Source organism: Macaca thibetana, chromosome 13 (genome assembly GCF_024542745.1).
Source record: "Macaca thibetana thibetana isolate TM-01 chromosome 13, ASM2454274v1, whole genome shotgun sequence".
NCBI classification, from domain to species: domain Eukaryota; kingdom Metazoa; phylum Chordata; class Mammalia; order Primates; family Cercopithecidae; genus Macaca; species Macaca thibetana.
In genome coordinates, this window is record NC_065590.1 from 45,544,961 (window position 1) to 45,571,685 (window position 26,725).

A 26,725-nucleotide genomic window follows, 5' to 3' on the forward strand; every position below is an offset into this window, starting at 1 on the left:
ACCGTGCCCGGCTAATTTTTTTTTGTATTTTTAGTAGAGACGGGGTTTCACTGTGGTCTCGATCTCCTGACCTTGTGATCCGCCCACCTCGGCCTCCCAAAGTGCTGGGATTACAGGCTTGAGCCACCGCGCCCGGCCTCAGTTGTATTCTTATAAATGTAAGTAAGTAAGCTAAGTAGCCATAAGCCTCCTAAAAAGGGTGAGTAGAACTAGGTTTGGTAGCTCACACCTAGTAATCCCAACCCTTTGGGAGGCCAAGGTGGGTGGGTCACATGAGACCAAGAGTTCCAGACCAGCCTGGCCAACATGGTGAAACCCTGTCTCTACTCCCGGTAGGAGCCCAATGTACAGCATGCAAGAAAGAATAAATGAATGTACACACAAAGTAAGAGGGAAGGATTGAGGCAATGGTCCATGGTAGTTGTTTCTGAAGTTACTTGAGCAAGGACATTTTCATTTTCTTTTTTTTTTTTTTTTTTTTTTTGAGACGGAATCTCCCTCTGTTGCCCAGGCTGGAGTGCAGTGGCATAATCTCGGCTCACTGCAACCTCTGCCTTCTGGGTTCAAGTGATTCTTCTGCCTCAGCCTCCCAAGTACCTGGGATTACAGGCATGTGCCACCACACGCAGGTGTGTGCCACCACGCCCGGCTAATTTTTATTCTTCAGTAGAGACAGGATTTCACCATATTGGCCAGGCTGGTCTCAAAGTCCTGACCTCATGATCCGCCTGCCTCGGCCTCCCAAAGTGCTGGGATTACAGGCGTAAGCCATGGTGCCTGGCCTTCTCATTTTATATAATGTGCGTGTAAATGGACAACTAAGGATTATCAGACATCTGAGGGCAGTCTCAATATGGATTTTAAAATGGAAATAGGGCCGGGCGCGGTGGCTCAAGCCTGTAATCCCAGCACTTTGGGAGGCCGAGACGGACGGATCACGAGGTCAGGAGATCGAGACCATCCTGGCTAATATGGTGAAACCCCGTCTCTACTAAAAATACAAAAAACTAGCCGGGCGAGGTGGTGGGCGCCTGTAGTCCCAGCTACTCGGGCGGCTGAGGCAGGAGAATGGCGTAAACCCGGGAGGCGGAGCTTGCAGTGAGCTGAGATCCGGCCACTGCACTCCAGCCTGGGCAACAAAGCGAGACTCCATCTCAAAAAAAAAAAAAATGGAAATAGAAAAAAAGGCAAGTTGGAAACAGACGACACAGGCAAAAGTAAACAAGCAAAAACAAAAAACTATCACCAATACCCTTAAAAAAGTTGAGAGGTTTTTGCAAGCAAGAAAAACAATACCACAGTAAATGTACATCAAGAGAACAAAATTTTGGAAATCAGAGAACAGCAGAAATAAAGAGTTGGAGAGGCCAGGCACAGTGGCTCACGCCTGTGATCCCAGCACTTTGGGAGGCCAAGGTGGGCGGATCATGAGGTCAGGCGATCGAGACTATCCTGGCTGACACGGTGAAACCCTGTCTCCACTAAAAATACAAGAGTTAGTGGGCATGGTGGCGGGCACCTGTAGTCCCAGCTACTCGGGAGGCTGAGGCAGGAGAATGAGGCGTGAACCCAGGAGGCGGAGCTTGCAGTGAGCCGAGATTGTGCCACTGCACTCCAGCCTGGGCGACAGAGCGAGACTCCGTCTCAAAAAAAGAAAAAAAAAATTGAAATCTTCCAAAAATAGAGGGAAAAGAGACAAAGATGCAAAATGCAAACTTTTAAAAATTTGAGGACCACTTCATAAGCCAATATGAGTTCCAAATAGAAGAAAATGGAGTGTATGGAAAAAAGATTCAATATGAGTTCCAAATAGAAGAAAATGGAGTGTATGGAAAAAAGGATTCAAGAGAATTTCCCCAAACAAGGATATCAATTTGCTCATAACAAATCACCAAATATCCATCCCATAAGACACAAATAGACCCCCCAGTTGTCCAGGTGTGGTGACACACACTTGTCCTCCCAGCTACCCAGGAGGCTGAGGCAGGAGGATCCCTTGAGTCAGGGAAGTGGCGGAACACACATGTAGTCCCAGCTACTTGGGAGGCTGAGGCAGAATTGCTTGAACCCAGGAGACAGGAGATTGCAGTGAGCTGAGGTCACACCACTACACTCCAGGCTGGGAGACAGAGCAAGGCTCTGTCTCAAAAACACATTTTTTTTTTTTTTTTTTTTTTTGAGATGGAATCTTGCCCTGTCGCCCAGGCTGGAGTGCAGTGGCACGGTCTCGGCTCACTGCAACTTTCGCCTCCCAGGTTCACACCATTCTCCTGCCTCAGCCTCCCAAGTAGCTAGGACTACAGGTGCCCACCACCATGCCCAGATAATTTTTTAAATTTTTAGTAGAAACGGTTTCACCGTATTAGCCAGGATAGTCTCGATAGCCTGACCTCGTGATCTGCCCACCTTGGCCTCCCAAAGTGCTGGGATTACAAGTGTGAGCCACCGTGCCTGGCTTCTTTTTTGAGATGGAGTCTCTCACTGTTGCCCAGGCCGGAGTGCAGTGGTTCGATCTTGGCTCATTGCAACCTCCACCTCCAAGCAATTCTCCTGTCTCAGCCTCCCGAGTAGCTGAGATTACAGGCGCTCACCACCACACCCAGCCAATTTTTTTTTGTATTTTTACCTAGAGATGGGCTTTCACTATGTTGGTCAGGCTGGTCTCGAACTCCTGACCTTATGATCCGCCCACCTCGGCCTCCCAAAGTGCTGGGGTTACAAGTGTGAGCCATGGCTCCTGGCCATAAATAATTCTTGTGAATGCAGTAGCCTTAAGAAATTTGTACCAAACTTGTATCAGAATCAGAGGGAGAAATAAAAGGTGGAAGCTGAAGAAACCTTATGCTCACATGAAGGAAACATTTAGGCTTTGACTAAGAAAAATATGCAGAGAAAGAGCAAAAGACATAGAATGAGACTGTGAAGCATAAAAGTGAAATTAAGATGAAAGGTGGCCAGGTGTGGTGGCTCACACCTGTAATCCCAGCACTTTGGGAGGCTGAGGTAGGCAGATCATCTGAGGTCGGGGGTTTGAGACTATCCTGGCCAACATGGTGAAACCATGTCTATCAAAAACAAAAAAATTAGGCCGGGTGCGGTGGCTCAACGCCTGTAATCCCAGCACTTTGGGAGGCCGAGGCAGGCGGATCACAAGGTCAGGAGATCGAGACCACGGTGAAACCCCGTCTCTACTAAAAATACAAAAAACTAGCCGGGCGCGGTGGCAGGCGCCTGTAGTCCCAGCTACTCAGGAGGCTGAGGCAGGAGAATGGCGTGAACCCGGGAGGCGGAGCTTGCAGTGAGCCGAGATCGCGCCACTGCACTCCAGCCTGGGCGACAGAGCGAGACTCCATCTCAAAAAAAAAAAAAAAAAAAATTAGCCAGGCGTGGTGGTGGGCACTAGTAATCCCAGCTAGTTGGGAGGCTGAGGCAGGAGAATCGCCTGAACCCGAGAGGCGGAGGTTGCAGTGAGCTGAGATCATGCCACTGCACTCCAGTCTGGATGACAGAGTGAAACTCGGTCTCAAAAAAAAAAAAAAAAAAAAAAAAAAAATAGATAAATAGGCCGGGTGCAGTGGTTCACATCTGTAATCCCAACACTTTTGGAGGCCAAGGTGGACGGATCACAAGATCAGGAGTTTGAGACCAGCCTGGCCACATAGTGAAACCCTGTCTCTACTAAAAATACAAAAAATTAGCCTGATGTGGTGGCGGGCACCTGTAATCCCAGCTACTTGGGAGGCTGAGGCAGGAGAATCGTTTGAACCCAAGAGGTGGAGGTTGCAGTGAGCGGAGATTGCACCACTGCACTCCAGCCTGGGTGACAGTATGAGACTCTGTCTCAAAATAAATAAATACATAAATAAATAAAAAGATGAAAGGCACAGGAATGGAGAGATGGAAGGTGACAAAATAGGCTGACTGTACGGTACATTCCAGGGTGAATGTTATTTTGTGATAAAGTGCCTCCTGTTCATTTGAGTTGTGGCAAATAATTTAACTGTCGTAACTGGTCCTCAAAATGTTGATCAACAGTTATACACACTTACTAAACTTTCCGTTGTTTCATACCCATAATGAATGCTTCCTTATTTTTATCTTGCAGTGGCTGGTGCCAGGGCAAGATCGCCTAAGGAGGCCAGGTGAAATAAAACTGAAATCTTGTTCCATGAGTCAAAGAGGAAATTTGACATATATCAGTCTGCCTTCAGCATCAACCAGAGTAATTTTCAGAACCTAGTCTTCCAGAATGAATTGAGGGTCAGAATTGTTGCTAGGCACTCCAACTTGATATAAAATAGTAAAATTTTATTTCATATTCTACCTTATTCTCAAGTTACCAGATAGCTCTAAAGTCAATGAATTTATGGAAAATAGGTAAAATGAATTGATTAGTTCAGAATATTGCTACTGGATAATTCTTCATGATTTAATCATAGACATTAAAGAAAGCACGTAGGAGGGCATCTAACCCCACCTTCCTTCTGAGACATTCCAGCTAACTGGACCATCATGTATGTGTAGCTAATACATTCATCATTTGGCACTGCGTAACACAGGGACAAGGATTGATCTGGATCACTGGAGTACTTCAAATTGATGAGGTTTCTGGGACAAACTTTTCTTTTTTCTTTTTTTGAGACAGGCTTTTGCTCTGTGGCCCAGACTGGAGTGAAGTAGCATGATCACTCAGCCTCAAACTTTGGGGCTCAAGTGATCCTCCCACCTCAGTCTCCCAAGTAGCTGGGACTACAGGTGTGTGCCACCATGCCCAGTTATTTTTTGTAGTTTTTTTGGTCTTGCCATATTGTTCAGGCTGGTCTTGAACTCCTTGGCTCAAGTGATCCTCTTGCCTTGGCCTCCCAAAATGCTGAGATTACAGGTGCGAGTCACTGTGTTCAGCCTAAAACTGTATAATTTCAATTTTGTTTTTGGCCAGGTGTGGTGACTCACGCCTGTAATCCCAACACTTTGGGAGGCCGAGGCGAATGGATCACGAGTGGTCAGGAGTTCAAGATCAGCCTGGCCAAGATGGTGAAACCCCATCTCTAGTAAAAATACAAAAAAAAATTAGCCAGGCATGGTGGTGGGTTCCTGTAATCCCAGTTACCTGGGAGGCTGAGGCAGAGAATCGCTTGAACCTGGGAGGCGGAGCTTGCAGTGAGCCGAGATGGTGCCACTGCACTCTAGCCTGGGCAATAGAGCGAGACTTTGTCTCAAAAATAATAATAATAATTTCAATTTTTATTATGCTACCATCACATAATCAAGAGTATTTGAAAAGAAACTACAAGGATAATAGTTTGGATGAGAGGCTCTGCATTAAAAAAAAAAAAGGCGAGGCAAGGTGGCTCACGTCCGTAATCCCAGCATTTTGGGAGGCCCAGGCAGGTGGATCACCTGAGGTCAGGAGTACGAGACCAGCCTGACCAACATGGTGAAACCCTGTCTCTACTATAAATACAAAAATTAGCCAGGCGTGGGGATGGGTGCCTGTAATCCCGGCTACCAGGGAGGCTGAGGCAGGAGAATCGTTTGAATCCGGGAGGCAGAAGTTGCAAGGAGCCAAGATCCAGCTGCTGCACCCTAGCCTGGGCAACAAGAACAAAACTCCATCTCGGAAAAAAAAAAAAAAGAAAAATTGTTGTTCAACGTTGAAATCCAGAAAAAAAAAAGGCCAAGTACAATGGCTCACGCCTGTAATCCCAGCACTTTGGGAGGTCAACGCAGGCAGATCACTTGAGGTCAGGAGTTTGAGAACAGCCTGGCCAACATGGTGAAACCCTGTCTCAACTAAAAATACCAAAAAATTAGCTGGGTGTAGTGGTGCGCACCTGTAACCCCAGTTACTCAGCCGAGATCTTGCCACTGCACTCCAGCTTGGGTGACAGAGCAAGACTCCATCTCAAAAAAAAAAAAAAGTAAGACAATTTTCCATACAGGATGAATAAGATGAAATTCCACAAAAATCAAATTAGTAAATATTAAAATATATCCAGTACAGCCAAGATATAAGAAAATGGGAACTCTGCTGATAGTATAAAATGATACAAAATTAATGCATTTATTAACTGGTAAATATTTAATGACTGAATATCTTGTGCTCAGGATATAATGAAGAATGAAACAAAGGTCCAGCTCCCATGGAGATTACATTGTAGTGGAAGAGGAAGACAGATAACAAACAAATATGTTCATAATAGGTATGGAGATTGACTACGGGGGTGATATTTTACACAGGGTGGCCAAGGAAGGCTTCTCTGTAAGGTAACATTTGAGCGGGAAGTTGGGAAGCAAGCCATATAATTATCTAGGAAAAGTGCATTCAGGTAGAGGGATCAGTGAGTGCAAAGTTCCTAAGATGGAACATACTTGGTGCATTAGAGCAGGGTTTCTCAACCTCAGCACAAATGGCATTTTGGGCAGGTTAATTTTTTTTTTCTTTTTTGAGATAGAATCTCCCTCTGTCCCCCAAGCTGGAGTGCAATGGCACGATCTTGGCTCACTCTAATATCCACCTCCCAAGTTCAAGCAATTCTCCTGCCTCAGCCTCCCAAGTGGCTGGGACTACAGGCATACACCACCAGGTCTGGCTAATTTTTGTATTTTTAGTAGAAACCGGGTTTCACCATATTGCTCAGGCTGGTCTCAAAGTCCTGACCTCAGGTAATCCACCCACCTCGGCCTCCAATAGTGCTAGGATTACAGATGTAAGTCACTGCACCCAATTTTTTCCTTTTTTCTTATAGACAGGGTCTCCCTCTGTTGCCCAGGCTGAAGTGCTGTAGTGCAATCATGGCTCACTGCAGCCTGAAACTCCTGGGCTCAAGCCATCTTCCTGCCTCAGCCTCTTGAGTAGCTGGGATTGCTGGCACAAGCTACTGTGCTTGGCTCTGGGCAGGATAATTCTTTGTTGTGGGGGCTGTCCTGTGCATTGTAAGATGTTTAGCAGCATCCCTGGACTCTCTCCACTGGATGCCAGTAGCACCTCCTTTCTCTTGTTGTGACAACCAAAAATGTCTCCAGATATTGACTAATGTCTCCCAAGGAGAAAATGCTTCTCACTCAAAATCACTGTTTAGAGGAACAGCAAGAGGGTTAGCAGGGCCACGGTGGTATGTGAAGAGGAAATAGTGGAAAACACAGATCAGAGAGGCAATAGAGGCAGGGCCCAGTTGCTTACCCCTGTAATCCCAGAACTTTGGGAGGCTGAGGCAGGAAGATTACTTGAGCCTGGAGACTGAGGCTGCAGTAAGTAAGCTATGATTGCACCACTGCACTGCAATCTGGGTAACAGAGAGAAACCCTATCTCAAAAAAGAAAAGAAAAGAAAAGAAAAGAGGTAATAGAAGGTCAAATCACATAGGGATTTAAAGGTCATAGCAAGGACTATGCATTTTATTCTGAATAAAAGGAGAAGCATGGCTGGGTGTGGTGGCTCATGCCTGTGATCACAGCACTTTGGGAGGCTGAGGTGGGTGAATCACCTGAAGTCATGAGTTTAAGACCAGCCTGGTCAACATGGCAAAAAATACATAAATTAGCTGGTGGCACACACCTGTAGTCCCAGCTACTAGGGAAGGTGAGGCAGAAGAATCGCTTGAACCCAGGAGGCGGAGGTTGCAGTAAGCCGAGATCGTGCCACTGCACTCCAGCCTGGGCGACAGAGCAAGATTCCATCTCAGAGACAGAGAGAAAAAAAGAGAAGCTACTGATGTTTTGACCAGAGAAATGACATTATTCAGTGTGTAATCCGGGTATGAAGTGATTGTGGCTTGCACTGGGTGAAAGTGGTCAGATTCTTGATATAGTCTGAAAGCTGAGCCAACAGGATTTGCATTGTTAATGGAATGTGAGGAAAAGATTTCTGACCCAAGCAACTGGTTAAAGCTGCCCTTTACTGAAAAGGGGTAGGTTAGGAAAGGAGCAGATTTGGCAGAGATAATCAAAAGTTCAAATATGGACCTGTTAAGTTTGAAGTAGTCATTAGATAAGTGAACAGTTCAAGTCAACATTTAGATCCAGTGGAGAAGCTGGATTGGAGAAATGAGTTTATTAGCCAGACAGTATTTCAAACTATGGAACTTGATGTGATCATCTAGGAAGTTAATGAGACTCAGTTGGGCACGGGGCCCTGGGCACCTCAGTGCTTAGAAGTCAGTAAGATGAAAAGAAGCCAACAAAGAAGAGAGAGAACAAATATCCAAGACACAAAGGATCCATGTGAAAACTGTCATTCTAACAATTCCTTTTTTTTTTTTTTTTTTTTTTGAGACTGAGTCTTTCTCTGTCGTCCAGCCTGAAGTGCAGTGGCTCGATCTCAGCTCACCGCAACCTCCGCCTACCAGGTTCAAGCGATTCTCCTGCCTCAGCCTCCCAAGTAGCTGGGACTACAGGCACGCGACACCATGCCTGCCTAATTTTTGCATATTTAGTAGAGATGCGGTTTCACCATATTGGCCAGACTGGTTTACGAACTCTTGATCTCATGATCTGCTCACCTCCTCGGCCTCCCAAAGTGACGGGATTTCAGGCGTGAGCCACAGGGCCTGGCCAGTTTTAAAAACTGTTTCTAAGACAGTAAATAAAACAGTACACAGAGATGTCTGTTTTAGAAAGTTTATTGTTGGTGTTGCTTAAGAGGGGAAACTTGAGACAATTTAAGGTCTCCACTGAGTCCAATTTAAAGAAATTATTGTGAAACTGGGTGAGGTGACTCACACCTGTAATCCCAGCACGTTGGGAGGCTGAGGCAGGTGGATCACCTGAGGTCAGGAGTTCAAGACCAGTCTGGCCAACATGGTGAATCTCATCTCTACTAAAAATAAAAAAACTAGCCAGTTGTGGTAGCATGCTCCTGTAATCCCAGCTACTCGGGAAGCTGAGAAGGAGAATCACTTGAGCAGAGGTTGCAGTGAGCCAAGATCGAGTCATTGCACTCCAGCCTGGGTGATAGAGGAAAAAAAAAAAAAGAGAGGCCAGGCCCGGTGGCTCACACCTGTAATCCCAGCACTGTGAGAGGTCAAGGCGGGCAGATCATGAGGTCAGGAGTTCGAGACCATACTGGGCAACATGGTGAAACCCTGTCTCTATTAAAAATACAAAAATTAGCAGGGCGTGGTGGCACGTGCCTGTAATTCCAGCTCTTGCGAGGCTGAGGCAGGAGAATCGCTTGAACCCGAGGGGCAGAGATTACAGCAAGCTGAGTTCAAGCCATTGCACTCCAGCCTGGGCAACAGAGTGAGACTCCATTTCAAAAAACAAAAGACATGCATTAAGATGTTAACTGTGCCTATGATTGGGAATGAGATAATGGTCAGTATTTAGTTTCTTCATATTTTTCTATAGTTTTTACTATAAGCATGTTTTACTTTTATAAGGAGAAAAGTGGTTACAATAATAAACAACTAGAAAATACTGCAGGTATGTTAAAGGAACAATTGTACAAATATAGGGAAAGATTTGGCTTTCCCGCAAAACATGTGAAAAATACCTAAATATTTTAATTAACTATAGTTTAGAATGGCTAAATATTATGATGTGGCTACATTAAAGTGTGTTGCCCAGAGAGATAATATGCTACTCTGTGCTGTCAGACCATACTTTGAGATATTATGTTTTAATTAAATATTGCTTATTCTCTAGACAAGACTTAATTTCTCAGTCAGGATCACATACAGACCTGAAGCTATTTTACATGAGGAAGAAGTAAAAGAACTCTGGATGTTCTGAGCCAAAGAAAAATCTCAAGGGAAATCGGACTTCTGCTTTCAAACATAGGAAGAAATTACTTGAGGAAATAGGATTAAACTTGACTATTGTGTTTCTCCTGGGTCAGACAAGGACCATTTGCATTAGAATTACCTAGAGCACTTATTAAAATAGTTTATTTGCACCAGGCCTACATAGTCACAATATTTGGGAAACAGGCAAAGAATAAGCTTTTTTTATGAGACATAGTCTCCCTCTGTTGCTAAGGCTGAAGTGCAGTGGTGCGATCTCAGCTCACTGCAACTGTCGCCTCCCAGGTTCAAGCAATTCTCGTGCTTCAGCCTCCGAGTAGTTGAGGCTACAGGATGCGCACCACCCTTTTTTTTTTCTTAAAACGCAGTCTGTCTCTGTCACCCAGGCTGGGGTGCAGTGGTACAATCTTGGCTCACTGCAACCTCCACCTCCCGGGTTCAAACAACTATCCTGCCTCAGCCTCCTAAGTAGCTGGGATTACAGGTATGTGCCACCATACCTGGCTAGTTTTTGTATTTTTAGTAGAGACAGGGTTTCGCCATGTTGGCCAGGCTGGTCTTGAACGCCTGACCTCAAGTGATTTGCTCACCTCGGCCTCCCAAACTGATGGGATTACAGGTGTGAGCCACTGCACCCAGCCTAGAATATGTTCTTGTTTTCTTTTTTAAAAACACACAAGGCCCTCCAAGGTATTCTCATGACAATCAAAGTTTCAGAAAACAGAAATTCCAAGGAGGCAATTTTTAAAATCTCCAGATAGTAGCTTACATGCTTACATTTAATTATTTGCTTATTATGAGTCAAACACTGTTCTACACACTTCATCTATATTAACCCATTTAATCCTCACAACAATCCTGACGTAAGTACTATCATTAATCTCCATTTTATAGTTGAGGAGACTGAGGCACATAAAGATTAAGTAACTTGCTTAAGGTCATTTAGTGGTAGTTACAGAAAAAGATCCTTCAGATGCAATGAATCTCCCCTAGTCTGTAAATCCCTGTCTCTACTAAAAATACAAAAATTAGCCCGGCATGGTGGTGGGTGCCTATAATCCCAGCTACTTGGGAGGCTGAGGCAGGAGAATTGCTTGAACCTGGGAGGCGGAGGTTACAGTGAGCCGGGATTACATCACTTCACTCCAGTCGGGCGACGGAGTGAAACTCCATCTCGAAAAAAAAAAAAAAGACAGTTTTGCTACGTTGCCTACACTGATCTCAAACACCTAGCCTCAAGTGAGCCTCCTACCTGGGTCTCCCAAAGTTCTGGGATTACAGGTGTGTGCCTGGCCAACCAAGCACATTCTGTAAATGTGAGGCCTCTTCTCTTCCTTTACTCAAATTTTATTTTATTTTATTTATTTATTTATTTTTTCTTTTTTCTTTTTTTTTCTTTTTGAGACAGAGTCTCGCTCTGTCGCCCAGGCTGGAGTGCAGTGGCCGGATCTCAGCTCACTGCAAGCTCCGCCTCCCGGGTTTACGCCATTCTCCTGCCTCAGCCTCCTGAGTAGCTGGGACTACAGGCACCCACCACCTCGCCCGGCTAGTTTTTTGTATTTTTTAGTAGAGACGGGGTTTCACCGTGTTACCCAGGATGGTCTTGATCTCCTGACCTCGTGATCTGCCCGTCTCGGCCTCCCAAAGTGCTGGGATTACAGGCTTGAGCCACCGCGCCCGGCCTCTAATTTTAGATATTAAGAGTCCCTCATGGCCGGGTGTGGTGTGGCAGGATGCAGTCTGAGTGGTTCAAAAAAAAAAAAAGAAGGCATGGTGGTAGCACATGGATGTAATCCCACCATTTTGGGAGGTCGGCCTGGGCAACACAGTCCTCATATTTACAAAAAACAGTGGTGGTGCACATCTGTAGTCCAGGCAGAGGTAAGAGGTGGTCAAGAAGGCTGTAGTGAGCTGTGATGGTACCACTGCACTCCAGCCTGGGTGACAGAGACCCTGGTTCACAAAGACTCCTTCAAAGCTGTCTTTGGTCCTTTTCTTTTCACTGTATTTGCTCTCCTTGTATGATCTTACAGCTTTGTTTACCACTTTTGGCATGTACTGTAGATAAACTCAGTTAACACCAGCTTCCTTTACCATACAGGCTAAAAAGCAGAATATGAATTTTCAAGCATTCCTTGAGGCTAAGGATAGCTTTGTGATAAGAATTTGGGTGGCCAGGCATGGTGGCTCATGCCTGTAATCCCAGCACTTTGGGAGGCCAAGGCGGGCGGATCACAAGGTCAGGAGATCGAGACCATCCTGGCTAACACTGTGAAACCCCGTCTCCACTAAAAATGCAAAAAAATTAGCCAGGCATGGTGGCGGGCGCCTGTAGTCCTAGCTACTCGGGAGGCTGAGGCAGGAGAATGGCGTGAACCTGGGAGCTTGCAGTGAGCTGAGATTGTGCTACTGCACTCCAGCCTGGGTGACAGAGCAATACTCCCTCTCAAAAAAAAAAAAAAAAAAAAAGGAATTTGGGTAAATGAGGCTAGGAGTGGTGGCTCACACCTGTAATCTCAGCACTTTGGGAGGTTGACGCTGGCGGATCACGAGGTCAGGAGTTCCAGACCAGCCTGACCAACATGGTGAAACCCCGTCTCTACTAAAAATACAAAAATTAGCTGGGCGTGGTGGTGGGTGCCTATAATCCCAGCTACTCGGGAGGCTGAGGCAGGAGAATCGCTTAAACCTGGGAGGCATAGGTTGCAGTGAGCTGAGATTGTGTCACAGTACTCCAGCCTAGGCGACAGTGAGACTCCGTCTCAAAAAATATTATAATAATATAATAACAATAATAATAATTTGGGTAAATGAGACCCAAAGTAACGTTAGCTGTAGGGATTTCTGGAAAGCTTTTGCTTTCCTGATAAGAGGGGATAGTTGAGGGACTGGCTCTTTCCTTTTCCTTCATATCTGGAACTTCTAAGTAGTGCTAAAGGTGTAGCAGTTATCTTTCCCCCACAAAGAAAAAAGACAGTGGCTGGGCTCGGTGGCTCATGCTTGTAATTCCAGCACTTCGGGAGGCAAAGGCGGGCTGATCACGAGGTCAGGAGTTCGAGACCAGCCTGGCCAATACAGTGAAACGCCGTCTCTACTAAAAATACAAAAATTAACTGGGCGTCGTGTTGGGCGCCTGTAATTCCAGCTACTCGGGAGGCTGAGGCAGGAGAATCGCTTGAACCTGGGAGGCAGAGGTTGCAGTGAGCCAAGATCATGCCACAGCACTCCAGCCTGGGCAATAGAGCTAGAGCCGGGCGCGCTGGCTCACGCCTGTAATCCCAGCACTTGGAAGGCGGAGGCGGGTGGATCACGAGGTCAGGAGATTGAGACCATGGTGAAACCTCGTCTGTACCAAAAATACAAAAAACTTAGCCGGGCACGGTGGCGGATGCATGTAGTCCCAGCTACCCGGGAGGCTGAGGCAGGAGAATGGCCTGAACCCGGGAGGCGGAGCTTGCAGTGAGCCGAGATCGCGCCACCGCACTCCAGCCTGGGCGACAGAGCGAGACTCTGTCTCCAAAAAAAAAAAAAAAAAGAAAAAAGAAAAGAGACAGTACACAAGTATACTAAGGACTGTTTTCACATTTATCTTTCCAGTCCAGATCTTTTCTCGGACCTTTTTTTTTTTTTTTTTTTTTTTTGAGACAGAGTTTCTCTCTGTCGCCCAGGCTGGAGTGCGGTGACACGATCTCGGCTCACTGCAAGCTCCGCCTCCCGGGTTCACGCCATTCTCCTGCCTCAGCCTCCTGGGTAGCTGGGGCTACAGGCGCCCGCCACTAAGCCCAGCTAATTTTTTTTGCATTTTTTTTTTTTTTTTTTTTTTTTTTTTTTTTTTTTTGAGACGGAGTCACGCGCTTTTGCTCAGGCTGTCGCCCAGGCTGGAGTGCAGTGGCCGGATCTCAGCTCACTGCAAGCTCCGCCTCCGGGTTCACGCCATTCTTCTCCTGCCTCAGCCTCCTGGGTAGCTGGGGCTACAGGCGCCCGCCACTAAGCCCAGCTAATTTTTTTTGCATTTTTTTTTTTTTTTTTTTTTTGAGACGGAGTCTCGCGCTGTCGCCCAGGCTGGAGTGCAGTGGCCGGATCTCAGCTCACTGCAAGCTCCGCCTCCCGGGTTCACGCCATTCTCCTGCCTCAGCCTCCTGAGTAGCTGGGACTACAGGCGCCCGCCACCTCGCCCGGCTATGTTTTTGTATTTTTTAGTAGAGACGGGGTTTCACTGTGTTAGCCAGGATGGTCTCGATCTCCTGACCTCGTGATCCGCCCGTCTCGGCCTCCCAAAGTGCTGGGATTACAGGCTTGAGCCACCGCGCCCGGCTTTTTTGCATTTTTTTAATAGAGACGGGGTTTCACCGTGTTAGCTAGGATGGTCTCGATCTCCTGACCTCATGAACCACCCGCCTCGGCCTCCCAAAGTGCTGGGATTACAGGCGTGAGCCACCCGCGCCTGGCCTTTTTTTCTTTTTTTGAGACGGAGTCTCGCTTTGTCGCCAAGGCTGGAGTGCAATGGCGCGATCTGGACTCATTGCAAACTCCGCCTCAGGTTCAAGTGATTCCCCTGCCTCAGCCTCCTGAATAGCTGGGATTACAGGTGCACGTCATCACACCTGGCTAATTCTTGTATTTTCGTATTTTTAGTAGAGACGGTGTTTCACCATGTTGGTCAGGCTTGTCCCAACTGCTGACCTCGTGATCCACCCACCTTGGCCCTTGGCCTACCAAAATGATGGGATTACAAGTGTGGGCCACCGCGCCCGACCTTCTCTGACCTTTAAATTCAAAAACAGCTGCCTACTCAACAATTCCTTTTAGTAATCTCACAGGTACTTCAAATTGAACACTTTCAAGATAATGCTTCTCATCTTAACTTCATCTTAACTTCATCTCCCTTCAAGTGATCTCTATCTTTGCTAAAGGCACTAGTTTATGGGCACTTAGTCAATGGGCATATTAACTCACCTGTGCAAATCACAAATCTGGAGACAGCCCTGATACCGTTTTTTGCCTCTCTTCATACTCATCAACCATGTCTTTTTCCTTTCTCCCCTAAAACATCCTTAGAGTTGACTCTCTTTTCTCCATTTCTTTCCTATTATCCTAGTCCAAGCTATCGTTATCTTTTTGGATTAATATTCTTCGCCCTCCAGTTTTCTATTTTTTTTTTTTTTCAGACGGAGTCTTGCTCTGTCGCCCAGGCTGGAGGGCAGTGGCGCAATCTCGGCTCACTGCAAGCTCCGCCTCCTGGGTTCAGGCTATTCTCCTGCCTCAGCCTCCCCAGTAGGTGGGACTTCAGGTGCCAGCCACCACACCCGGCTTACTTTTTGTATTTTTAGTGGAGACGGGGTTTCACCTTGTTAGCCAGGATGGTCTCGATCTCCTGACCTCATGATCCACCCACCCAGGCCTCCCAAAGTGCTGGGATTACAGGCGTGAGCCACTGCGGTGGGCCCAGTTTTCTACTTTCAAGTCATGCTCTACAGATTGGTCACAATATTTTAAAATACAAACCTGGCTGGGCACAGTGGCTCATGCCTGTAATCCCAGCACTTTGGGAGGCTGAGGCGGATGGATCACCTGAGGTCAGGAGTTCAAAACCAGTCTGGCTAACATGGTGAAACCCCATCTATACCAAAAATACACAAAAAATTAGCCAGGCATGATGGTGTGTGCCTGCAATCCCAGCTACTCGCGAGGCTGAGGCTGAGCCAGGAGAATCGCTTCAATCTGGGAGCAAAGGTTGCAGTAAGCTGAGCTTGTGCCACTGCATTCCAGCCTGGAGGACAGAGCGAAACTCAGTCTCAATAATAATAACAACATACAAAATAAAATACAAATCTGATTTTGCTGCTTCCAGACTTCAAAGTTTCCCATTGCTTGTATGATGTAGGCAAAAATCTTGGCAAGATTTTTGTGCTCTGCAACATCTGGCTCAGGTCTTTTCCATCAACCACATTGTAGTCATGATGGCTGTTGCAAGTGTGACAGGCTGGGGCTGGTGTCATGGGCAGGAATTTACCAAGATGGTCATAGGTAAAGAAGGGCAGATGTATTAGTGAAAGTATGAAGATACACTGCAAGGGTGCAACGGTCAGCACAGCAAAGAAGGGGCTGTCTGCAAAGAGGCAGGGGCTGAAGGGAAGTTTTATAAGGTCTTGCTGGAGGGTGCTACATGCGGAATGAGGTTATGCCACTGGGGCTATGTGTGGAGCAAGGTAGTTGTGCTAGTGGGTTGTTTGGGATTAGTAGTCTCTGAGACAAATTGTTCTCCCAGACCTGGCCCCAGTCCCCTTCCTCATTGTTGCTTATTTACCAGGACTCCACAACCCACCCCAAGAACAGTGAAAAATCTTTGGCACTGGGGTGGAGATCTCATCTTCCAATTACTTTCTGCTGAACCTGGGCAGAGGACTGGCCCTACCTATTATTGTTGGTCTGTTAGGAGACCCTGTGAATCACTGTTCCTGATTGTGGCACTTAGGATACTGCATTTTGCCGGAGGGAGTCATCAGAGAAGGAGAGCATGTCAAAGTGAAACTGGCATTCAGTTGAATCCAGGGGAGATTTGGAAAGGTAGCAGGCATCACTGGGGAGAGACTAATATCCCATTTGCAGCATCACTTGAAGGTAAAACTGTTGTTGAATTCCAGAAGATAGTTTTGTTTCTTAAGCCAGTTACCGAAAAGGCAAAGAAAAATTTTTTGCAGTGTGACTGTTTTACCTTACTGGAAGCCCATTTAGATAACCTGGAAATTAAACTCAATGAAAAAGTGTTTGAATTTAATTAGACACAGCATAGGGAACCAATTTTAGAGTTGTTGTTGTTTTTTTTTTTTTTTTTAGATGGAGTCTTACACTGTCACCAGGCTGGAGTGTAGTGAATCTCAGCTCATGTAGCCCTCACCTCTGGATTCAAGTGACTTTCCTGCCTCAGTCTCCCAAGTAGCTGGAAGTACAGGCAAGGGTGCAACGGTCAGCACAGCAAATTTTTGTATTTTTAGTAGAGACGGGGTTTCACCATGTTGGCCAGGATGGTCTCGATTTCTTGACCTCGTGATCTGCCCGCCTTGGCCTCCCAAAGTGCTGGGATTACAGGCATGAGCCACCACGCCCGGTGATTATTATGCCTTAATTACATACAACATCCCTTTTATAAATTTCCTTTCATGAATTTTCTCATGACTTAGATAATCTACAACATTCTTGGACTTTTACTTGTCCTAAACATCCTTCTTTTAAAACAACGAGTCATTTCACTTTAGAAAAAGAATTTACCATATGAGATCCTTTCTCATATAAAATCTCTTTTAAATAACCTTCCTTACCAAAAATACCTCTTTACCTTTACAACCTTTCTTTGGTAGGAGGGATGGAGTCTTGCTCTGTCTCCCAGGCTGGAGTGCAGTGGCGCGATCTCGGCTCACTGCAACCTCCGCTTCCCAGATTAAAGCGATTCTCCTGCCTCAGCCTCCTGAGTAGCTGGGATTACAAGTACGCACCACCACACCCGGCTAACTTTTCGTATTTTTAGTAGAGAGAGGGTTTCACCATGTTAGCCAGGATGGTCTCTATCTCCTGCCCTTGTGCTCCACCTGCCTTGGCTTCCCAAAGTGCTAGGATTATAGATGTGAGCTACTGCACCCAGCCACCTTTACAACCTTTATAGTGTAGAAGTTCCCCCTTCTTAAAAAATTGCTTGGTTAGATTTCTTGCCACGGCTTGTTTGAATAAATGTGGGCTTGTTTGAATAAGTATTTTAAACCCCTGAGTTAGGGCTATCGAGGTTGAAGTTATTGGTTAAAGATTTAGGTGGCTTTCCTGGGATAAATAGGGCTATTAGAGGGAAAGATGAATTCAGAGCATGGGTAAATATTAAACAGGCACCCATCTTTGCCCCAGAGGGATGTGGGGTATTTAGACATTACCAGGGACTGGTGGGAGAATGGTAACTGATCCCTTAAGTAATGTAAAGGGGTGTGAATTTGTTTTTTGGAGGGAGGGTTGCCATCTGCCCCAAACCCAACAGGATTTGGAGGAGAGTTGCTCAGAGCAGATAAGTACAGAGTAGGCAGTTCTTGAACCCAAAGGGAAATTTATAACTTTACTTGCTATTTTCAGAGTTGCCCTTGGCTTTGTCCTGCTGATGATGATGTCTGATTTGCAAGCCAGCTGGAGCAGAGCCTCTTCAGCTCAATGCCATTGAGGGTTGGGATTCTGTCCTGGGGGCCCTTTGGCTCTCAGGGAAGTCCCATTTTCAGTGGCTGAGCTTGTGGCAAAGGGTGCAAGTCACATGGGGCTTTTTCCCATTTATTCCATTGGGGCAGTTTGGCTTCCTTCCAGTGGCCTGTCTTCCTGCACCAATGGCAATTACCTAGAGGAGTGTCTTTAAGGCACCCTGGAGGGGGTCAGGGAGTTCTAGAGCAGCTAACAGTTGAGCCTGCCTCTTGTCCCTGTGGGTTTTTTTTTTTTTTTTTTTTTTTTTTGAGACGAAGTCTTGCTCTGCTGCCAGGATGGAGTGCAGTGGCACCATCTCAGCTCACTACAACCTCAGACTCCCTGATTCCAACGATTCTCCTGCCTCAGCCTCCTGAGTAGCTGGGATTAGAGGCACGCACCACCACGCCCAGCTAATTTTTGTATTTTTAGTAGATACGGGGTTTCACCATGTTGGCCAGGATGGTCTCCATCTCCTGACCTCGTGATCCGCCTGCCTCGGCCTCCCAAAGTGCTGGGATTACAGGCGTGAGCCACTGTGCCAGGCTTTTTTTTTTTTTTTTTTTTTTTTGAGACGGGGTCTCGCTCTGTCGCCCAGGCTGGAGTGCAGTGGCCGGATCTCAGCTCACTGCAAGCTCCGCCTCCCGGATTTACGCCATTCTCCGGCCTCAGCCTCCTGAGTAGCTGGGACTACAGGAGCCTGCCACCTCGCCCAGCTAGTTTTTTGTATTTTTTTTAGTAGAGACAGGGTTTCACCGTGTTAGCCAGGATGGTCTCGATCTCCTGACCTTGTGATCCGCCCGTCTCGGCCTCCCAAAGTGCTGGGATTACAGGCTTGAGCCACCGCGCCCGGCCTTTTTTTTTTTTGAGAGAGACTCTCACTCTGTCACCCAGGCTGAAGTGGAGTGGCGTGATCTTGGCTCACTGCAACCTCCAGCTCCTGGGTTCAAGCGATTCTCCTGCCTCAGCCTCCTGAGTAGCTGAGATTACAGGCACCCACCACAACATCTGGCTAATTTTTGTATTTTTAGTAGAGGTTTCACCGTGTTGGCTAGGCTGGTCTAGAACTCCTGACCTCAGGTGACCCACCCGCCTTGGCCACCCAAACTGCTGGGATTACAGGTGTGAGCCACCGTGCCCAGCCTAATTTTTGTATTTTTAGTAGAGGCAGGGTTTCACCATGTTGGCCAGGCTGGTCTTGAACTCCTGGAGTCAAGCAATGCACCTACCTTGGCCTCCCAAAGTGCTGGGATCACAGGCACAAACCACTGTGTCCAGGCTGTCCCTGTGCTTTTCTTTCTCCTTAGCCTTGTCCTCCTTATTCTGCTCTCATTTATATAAGAATGAGGAGCCAATTTGAGGATTTCTTACATAGGGGCTATGCTGTATTACCACCACCAACAATAAAAAAACATTTCTTTTTCAGAGGATGAATGTCAAATTTATCCCGCCTTTTTTTTTTGAGACAGAGTTTCGCTCTCATCACCCAGGCTGGAGTGCAATGGTGCAATCTTGGCTGACTCCAACTTCCATTTCCCAGGTTCAGTCGATTTATCTTGGCTCACGCCAACTTCCACCTCCCAGGTTCAATCGATTTTCCTGCCTCAGCCTCCTGAGTAGCTGAGATTACAGGCGCCCATCACCATGCCCAGTTAATTTTTGTATTTGTAGTAGAGACGGGGTTTCATCATGTTGGCTAGACTGGTCTCGAACTCCTAACCTAAAGTGATCCACCTGCCTCGGTCTCCCAAAGTGCTGGGATGACAGGCATGAGCCACCATGCCTGGCTAGCCAGTATTTTATTTATTTATTTTGAGACAGAGTCTCACTCTGTCTTTGCACAGGTTGTAGTGCAGTGGTGCAATCTCAGCTCACTGCAACCTCCGCCTCCCAGGTTCAGGTGATTCTCCTGTCTCAGCCTCCCGAGTAGCTGGGACTACAGGTGAGCACCACCACGTCCTGCTAATTTACGTATTTTTAGTAGAGACGGGGTTTTACCATGTTGGCAAGGCTGGTCTCGCACTCCTGACCTCAGGCGATCTGCCCATCTGGGCCTCCCAAAGTTCTGGGATTATAGGTGTGAGCCACTGAGGCTGGCCTAGAGATGCACTTTTTTTTTTTTTTTTTTCTTTTTGAGACGGAGTCTCGCTCTGTCGCCCAGGCTGGAGTGCAGTGGCCGGATCTCAGCTCACTGCAAGCTCCGCCTCCCGGGTTTACGCCATTCTCCTGCCTCAGCCTCCCCAGTAGCTGGGACTACAGACGCGCTGGGACTACAGGCGCCCGCCACCTCGCCCGGCTAGTTTTTTGTATTTTTTAGTAGAGACGGGGTTTCACTGTGTTAGTCAGGATGGTCTTGATCTCCTGACCTCGTGATCCGCCCGTCTCGGCCTCCCAAAGTGCTGGGATTACAGGCGTGAGCCACTGTCCCTGGCCAGAGATGCACTTTTCAAAGGGGTGTTCCACCTATTGGAAAGGATCTCCTGGTGCTAGGGCCTCACACTGGATGAACACTGGGTGAGTGATCCCAGGTTAGTCCAGGTATGAATTATGCTATGTGCTTAATCTAGGTATGAGGGGAAAAGGTTGAGGGAAGACTCACAGTCCTGGTGCTGTTTGGGATCACCTGGCTTAAGACATCCGGAACAGGATGGCTGGCTGTCTTCACGGGAGAACTAGGGGGTGAGATCCCCAAAACGTGTATAGGCTTGCCCTGGTTGAGGTTCCGCTGCCAATTGAGCTACCAGCAGTGACTGGGGACTTTTGACCAGAAAAGATGAGAGCCTTCTTCCCTTCTGGGCAAGGCAGGCAAACTTGTTCAAACCCTGGCCTTCAGGCTACAACAGGGAGTGGCCCTAGCCAGTTGCCATCAATTGCCAGAGAGATACTGGAGTTCGTCCACCGGAAGCAAACTCTGAACCTCTCACCTGATTGGGCCGTGGTGGTCAGATGTCTTTCCACCGGGATCTTCCGATCTGCTGGGGAGTGGCCCTGGCCGGGGACCTTCAATTGTCCCTCATGGATTCTGTCCACCAAGAAGCTGGAATTGGAGGAATAGGAGAGAAGGGAGTAGTCCCCAATCACTCCCCATATGGCCACCAAAATGTCACGAGTGCGACTGGCTAGGGCTGGTGTCATGGGCAGGAAAAGAATGTACCAAGACAGTCGTAAATGTATTAGAGAAAGTATAAAGAGGCTGGGCGCAGTGGCCCACACCTGTAATCCCAGTACTTTGGGAGGCTGAGGTGGGCGGATTACGAGATCAGGAGATCGAGACCATCCTGGCCAACATGGTGAAACCCAGCCTTTACTAAAATATAAAAAATTAGCCGTGCGTGGTGGCGGGCACCTGTAGTCCCAGTTACTCAGGAGGCTGAGGCAGGGGAATCGCTTGAACCCAGGAGGTGGAGCTTGCAGTGAGCCGAGATTGCACCACTGCACTCCAGCCTGGTGAGAGAGCAAGACTCCGTCTCCAAAAAAAAAAAAGAAAGTATAAAGATATGATATGTTGCAAGGGTGCAAGGGGCATCACAGCAGAGAAAGGTCTGCAAAGAGGCAAGGGCTGGAGGCAAGTTTTAGAGGGTTGTGCTGGACGGGGCTACGTGTGGAGTGAGGTTATGCTGCTGGGGCTATGTGTGGAGCAAGGTAGCTGTGCCAGTGGGTTGTCTGTGGTTAGTGGTCTCTCAGAACAATTGTTCTCCCCCACCTGGGTCCCCTTCCTTCTTGTTGGTTATTTATCATGACTACATACTTGCTTAGTTTTGTTCCTAGAAACAGCCAAGTTATTTTATGTCTCAGAGGTTTTGCATATGCTGTTCCCTATTTTTGCATGCTACCTCTATTAATCTTTTTTTTTCTGTTTTTGAGATGGAGTTTCGTTCTTGTTGCCTAGGGTGGTACAATGGCGCAATCTCGGCTCACTGCAACCTCTGCCTCCCGGGTTCAAGCGATTCTGCTGTCTCAGCCTCCTGAATAACTGGGATTACAGGCATGTGCCACCATGCCCAGCTAATTTTGTATTTTTAGTAGAGACGGGGTTTCTCCATGTTGGTCAGGCTGGTCTCAAACTCCCGACCTCAGGTGATCTGCCTGCCTCGGCCTCCCAAAGTGCTGGGATTACAGCGTGAGCCACTATGCCTGGTGTTACCTCTATTAATTTTCTATTGCTGTTAAATTACCGTAACACTAGAGGCTTAGGACAACCCACTTATAGGTGGGTTTTTTTTTTTTTTTTTTTGAGATGGAGTTCTCCTCTCGTTGCCCAGGCTGGAGTGCAATGGTGCGATCTCAGTTCACTGCAACCTCTGCCTCCTGGGTTCAAGCGATTCTCCTGCCTCAGCCTCCCGAGTAGCTGGGATTACAGGCATGCGCCACCACGCCCGGCTAATTTTTGTATTTTTAGTAGAGATGGGGTTTCTCTATGTTGGTCAGGCTGGTCTCGAACTCCTGACCTCAGGTGATCCACCCGCCTCGGCCTCCCAAAGCGCTGGGATTATAAGCTTGAGCCCCTGTGTCCGGGCGAACAACCCACTTATAGTTCTGTAAGCAAGCAGTACAATATGGGTCTCAGCGGGCTAAAAATAAGATGTCAGCAGTGCTGTGTTCCTTTCTGGAGGTTAAAGGGGAGAATCTATTTTCTTGTCTTTTCCAGCTTCTGGAGACCCACCCACATTTCTTGAGTCCTAGTCCCCCTTCCTCCACCTTCAAAGCCAGCAACATTGCATCTTTGGTGTTGTGTAGTCATAGCTCGTCTGAAAAAAGCTGGAAAAGGTACTCTGTTTTCAGGGCTCCGTGTAATTAATTGGCCTCACCTGAAAAATCCAGGATACTCTTCCCCATCTCAAGGTTCTTACTGTATTTACACTGGCAAAGTCCCTTTGGCTATGTGAGGTACCCAGATTCTGGGGATTTGGACATGGACATGTGGTGCGCGGAGGAGTAGTTATTATGCTTACCACACTACTCTAATGACTGCATTGGGCTGCAAAAATCCAACCTTGGCTTTTGGGTTTTATTTTTGTTAGTCAAAAGCTTTACACAGCAATAAGAAGGCAGTTGATAGCACTGATAAGCCGATTAACAATGCCAACAGGGACCCAGGACTTTTCTTACCATTTTGCCATCTTCAATGCCTTGACATTTGCTACTCCAGACAGCACACGTATTCAAGGCAGACAGAAGAGGGAAGGGGGGCTGGGCACAGTAGCTCATGCCTGTTATCCCAGCACTTTGGGAAGCCATGGCAGACGGATCACCTGAGGTCAGAAGTTCGAGACCAGCCTGACCAACATGGAGAAACCCCATCTCTACCAAAAACACAAAATTAGTCAGGCATAGTGGCGCATGCCTGTAGTCCTGGCTTCTTGGGAGGCTGAGGGAGGAGAATCGCTTGGACCCAGGAGGCAGAGGTTGCAGTGAGCCAAGATTGCACCACTGCACTCCAGCGTGGGCAACAGAGCGACATACCATCTCAGAAAAAAGAGTAGAAAGGTAAGTTGGAGAAGACCCAAGTAGTTTATTCTAGATGCAACAGGAAATTATAGAAGAGTTTTAATCAGCAAAGTGATGTAATCCAATTTGTTTAAATATAATAATTTTAGCAATAACTAGACAGCAATTTGCTAAGCTTATGTACAAACTGCTGTACAAACGACGCACTTGACTGGGTGCTGTGGAAAGTATACAATAGCATACCTGCCTTCTAATAATGGCCCTAAGTTGTACAAAATAGTACCTGGAGTGTGGATGTGAGGGAGAAGAGTATACTCCACAGTAATTCTGGTCTTTTTCCCCCAAACGTCAGATACAATAAAGACACAAAGGTTAAAGGCCTATGTTCAGGCCGGGCGTGGTGGCTCACACGTGTAATCCCAGCACTTTGGGAGGCCGAGGCAGGCAGATCACTTGAAGGCAAGAGTTCGAGACCAGCCTGACCAACACGATGAAACCTCGCCTCTACTAAAAATACAAAAACTAGCCAGATGTGGTAGGGGGCACCTGTAATCCCAGCTACTGGGGAGGCTGAGACAGGAGAATCACTTGAGCCCAGGGAGGTTGCATTGAGTGGAGATCATCAGGCTGGGCAACAGAGCTAGACTTTGTCTTTTAAAAAAAAAAAAAAAAAAAAAAAAAAAAAGCCTATGTTCAATAATAGCAACCAGTACACTAAGGAGGACAAATCATTTCCATGGAAATAGTAATTTTCCAAAGTTGTTTATGTGGGGCTGGTTTTCAGACAAGTTCTTAGGAACATACTACAAATTGTAGAATTAGAAATTTCATATAGTACATTATTTTTATTCAGAGGTTAGTTCTACCACTAGATGATGACATATAAACAAAATATTGAAAAGTCAACTTTAAGCTATCAAAGATAGTATGATTATTGCTGATTATGGTTTTGAAAATTCAAATTTACAAGAAATGATGGGATATTTATAAAATGTAAGACATTCTGCTTCACTGTTCTTTTGGAATGCACACTCTTCAAGAACATTAAAAGGTCCCTGTTGATATATATACTAAGTCAGCATGGCAGAGTGAAGAGTCGAGAGTTAGGAGGCAGTAAAAACCTTGTTTCTACTGGCTTCTGTGCCTTATCTTTTTTTTTTTTTTTGAGATGGAGTATCGCTGTTGCCCAGGCTGGAGTGCAGTGGTACATCTCGGCTCACCACAACCTCCGCCTCCCAGGTTTAAGCAATTCTCTTGCCTCAGCCTCCTGAGCTGGGACTACAGGCGCACACCACCATGCCTGGCAAATTTTTGTATTTTTAGTAGAAATGGGGTTTCACTATGTTGGCCAGGCTGCTTGTGAACTCCTGACCTCATGATCTGCCTGCCACAACCTCCCAAAGTGCTGGTATTACAGGCACGAACCACCACCTCTGTCTTATCTGTTAATCAATTGAAGTAGATACGGGGTTGGTAAATTGCAGCCCAAAGGCTACTTCTGGTCTACTATATGTTTTGTGTGGCTTGTGGGCTAAGAATGGTTTTAACATTTTAAATGGTTGAAAAAAATTAAAGAAAAATACTATTTTATGACAGACACATGAAAATTATACAAATTTCAAAGTCCATAAATAAGGTTTTATTGAAACATAGCCATTTATTCCCCTATTATCTACATCTGCTTTTGTGCTAACAGAGTAGTTGTGATAAGAGACCCATATTATCTACGAAGTATAAAATCTTTACTATTTGCACTTTATACAAAAAGTCTGTTGAGGCTGAGCATGGTGGCTCAACCCTGTAATCCCAGCACTTTGGAAGGCCAAGGCAGGCAGATCACCTGAGCTCCAGAGTTCGAGGCCAGTCAGGGAAACATGGTGAAAACCCATTTCTACAAAAAATACAAAAATTACATGGGTGTGGTGGCGTGCTGAAGCAGAAGTGTTTGAGCCCAAGAGGTGGAGGTTACAGTGAGCCAAGAGCATGCCACTGCACTCCAGACTTGGCAACAGAGCGAGACTTTGCCTCAAAAAAAAAAAAAAAAAAAAAGTTTATTCAGCTCTGATGTAGATGATTGAAGAGCAATGACCATTTATGACAACAATTCTCTAAATTCTCAAAGCATGTTAAGCATCATGTATGTTTTTAAAGAAACAAAACCGGCCAGGCGCGGTGGCTCACGCCTGTAATCCCAGTACTTTGGGAGGCCGAGGTGGGCGGATCACGAGGTCAGGAGATCGAGACCATCCTGGCTAACACGGTGAAACCCCGTCTCTACTAAAAATACAAAAAATTAGCCGGGTGTGGTGGTGGGCGCCTGTAGTACCAACTACTTGGGAGGCTGAGGCAGGAGAATGGCGTGAAACCGGGAGACAGAGCTTGCAGCGAGCAGAGATTGCAGCACTGCACTCCGGCCTGGGGGACAGAGCAAGACTCCGTCTCAAAAAAAAAAGAAACAAACAAAACCTAAGAAGCAAGAGATTTTTTTTTTTTTTTTTTTTGAGAGTCTTGCTCTGTCCCCCATGCTGGAGTGCAGTGGCACAATCTGGACTCACTGTAAGCCCCGCCTCCTGGGTTCACGCCATTCTCCTGCCTCTGCCTCCCAAGTAGCTGGGACTACAGGTGTCCACCACCACACCCGGCTAATTTTTTGTATTTTTAGTAGACATGGGGTTTCACCGTGTTAGCTAGGATGGTCTCGATCTCCTGACCTCGTGATCCGCCCACCTTGGCCTCCCAAAGTGCTGGGATTACAGGCATGAGTCACAGCGCCCAGCCGCAAGAGATTCTTAAAAAAAAATTCTGTAAGGATCAGAGTGTGTCTTTAACACACCATATTACTATGCATCTACAATAGTTGTTCTGCATGTTCTTTTTTTTTTTTTTTGAGACGGAGTCTCGCTCTGTCGCCCAGGCTGGAGTGCAGTGGCCGGATCTCAGCTCACTGCAAGCTCCACCTCCCGGGTTTTATGCCATTCTCCTGCCTCAGCCTCCCAAGTAGCTGGGACTACAGATGCCCACCACCTCGCCCGGCTAGTTTTTTGTATTTTTCAGTAGAGACAGGGTTTCACCGTGTTAGCCAGGATGGTCTCGATCTCCTGACCTAGTGATCCGCCCGTCTCAGCCTCCCAAAGTGCTGGGATTACAGGCTTGAGCCACCATGCCCGGCCTCAAGTTCTGCATGTTCTTTTGAGACAGGGTCTCACTCTATCTCCCAGGCTGGAGTGCAGTGGCCCAATCATGGCTCACCCCAGCCTCAACCTCCTGGGCTCAGGTGATCCTCCCACCTCGGCATCTGAAGTATTTAATGGCGAAAACTGCAACTA

The 26,725-nt window shown here is 46.8% G+C and overlaps 1 protein-coding gene across 7 annotated transcripts in view; it reads right to left on the reverse strand.

The window, feature by feature from the left end:
• The window catches only part of COMMD1 (copper metabolism domain containing 1), a 960,866-nt gene that overhangs the window by 652,417 nt on the left and 281,724 nt on the right, over positions 1 to 26,725 (reverse strand). The gene's annotated exons all lie outside the window — the stretch shown is intronic.